The following is a 2,119-nucleotide window of genomic DNA, read 5'->3' as shown; positions in this document are numbered from 1 at the left end:
CATTATGGAAAGTTTTCTCACTTCTCCAGCTTCTTCTCCTTTTTCCCTCATAGGCATCTCCCCCATAAGTCTTTGGCATCTTATTTCTTGGTGGATCTAAACTAATATACTTATTTATTATTATTTTATTTTTATTCGAAGTATAGAATTTCATTTAAATAAGGGGTTCCAGATCTAAAATTGTTTGAGAACTGATATCTGTTTTACATCATTTATAGCTGAGGGACTGAAGTTCAGTAATTCCTTCTGAACATTGATTTTGTAAACCTAAACCAACCTATATTATGACAATTGTCAGGTCATAAAGCCTTGTTCTTTTGTCTGGTGACCTGAGGCCCTGGACAAAGAATCAGGAGCCCTGACACTACTAATAACGCCTTTTCAGTACTGGACAAGCCACTTAATTTCTCTAAGCTTATTAAAGGGGTTGGGCTAGCTCATTTCTATAGACTCTTTAACTTTTTTTTTTTATGCCTACAGCACCTGGTCTTCCTAGGTGGTCTCCCATCCAAGTACTAACCAGGCCTGACCCTGCTTAGCTTCCAAGATCAGATGAGACAGGGCATGTTCAGGGTGACATGGCCATAGACAGACTCTTTAACTTTAAAATTATAAAACTTAAATAATTTACCTGACTGATTATCCAAAAATTTCTTAAGAAATGTCTGGATTGGGTGCTTGGACTGCAGTGACAGCCCCCAACTGCCCAAGCTTCTGTGGGTTTCCCCAAGAGCTTTTTGCCATTGGCCAGATAAGGAATCTGAGGCTTATGAAAATAACTGCCAGATATAAGCTTCCAGCCAGAATCAAATGCAACTGCCAACGCAAATAGAAAAACGAACTTGAGAAAAAAAGAAAACAAACAATTTTTGACTTACTACTTGTTAGGAAGGAGGATTAAAGATGACATAGAATGTAGAAGCTCTATATGCCTCCTCCCGTGACCACACAAAAATTATAAGAAAACTACAGAGTAACCAGTTCATGGACTCACCAGAGGTCTGGCTGAACAGAAGCCTTATAACTAGGACACCTCAAATAACAGGTTACCTCAAGATGGTAGGAGGGGAGGAGATGCAAAATGGCCTGGTCCCACAACTGTGTGTGGAGATTGAGAATTGGGATGGGGGGCTATCTTGGCAGCAGAGGCCCCTTCCCACATGAGGAGCGAGGGATACCCACCACACACTGAGCTCCCCAGCCCACGGTTCCAGTGCCAGGAAGAGAAGTCCCTGTGACCTCTGGCTGTGAAAACCAGCAGACGTTGCCACTGAGTAAGAGAGAGGGCTGCAGGAAGTGAAGACCTTCCTTCTAAAGGGCCCATTACTGGTCTTACTCACTGACAGACTCACTCACTTTGAGCTCCAGTGCTGGGGCAACTGCTCGAGGAGCACCAGGGTCATACAGGGAGATGCTGAGCTGTCAGACTTCAGGGCAAGGGCTGGAGAAATGGCTAGCCCCTGGATAGACAGCAGGCAGAATCCATTGTTCCTTTGTTGAGCCCCTCCCAGCCTGCAAATGCAGGCACCATCAACCTGGATAACACAGGTTGCTCAGCCCAGGGGATTCCCTGAGACTCTACCTCTCCCAACTCATGGGCCCACCCAAGCAGCTTCCAGTGATTTATTCCATACAAACAGGCTGTCTTGGCTCTTGCTATGAACTTTCATAGAATCTCTCTAAGACTCACAAAACCCAAAGAAGCAGTATCTGGCCTCAGTGTGCCCTGTACCTCTTGCTGTGGAGCCCCAAGATCCACACCAGTGGCAACTAGCCTCATTTTCTGACTTGTCCCCTTGAGTCATCTATAAGCCGAGCACAGGTGGCAGCTATACGTCGATTGCTTGGTGACTCTTACCAGGTGGCCTTGGAAGTGTACAGGCTGCGACTAAACTAGGCCTGCAGCTGGACCCCTCCCAGCTCTGTGCAAAGGGGCCCCATATCACACCTACTACATAAATCCACTGTACTAAGACCAGGAGACATAAGAGCCCTACCTAACATATCGAAACAGCCATAATATTATAGGGAGGCAGCCAAAATGTGGAGACAAAGAAACACATCTCATTTGAAAGAACAGAACAAAGCTCCAGAAAAAGAGTTCACCAAAATGGAGATA

At 45.2% G+C, this 2,119-nt stretch overlaps 1 pseudogene; it reads right to left on the bottom strand.

The window, feature by feature from the left end:
- Window positions 1–471: 471 nt before the first annotated feature.
- LOC120584332 (uncharacterized) lies at window positions 472–590 on the bottom strand (annotated as a pseudogene).
- Window positions 591–2,119: the final 1,529 nt, after the last annotated feature.

Source organism: Pteropus medius, unplaced genomic scaffold (genome assembly GCF_902729225.1).
Source record: "Pteropus medius unplaced genomic scaffold, Ma_sr-lr_union100, whole genome shotgun sequence".
Taxonomy (NCBI): Eukaryota; Metazoa; Chordata; class Mammalia; order Chiroptera; family Pteropodidae; genus Pteropus; species Pteropus medius.
This window is presented reverse-complemented; position numbering and strand designations above follow the sequence as displayed.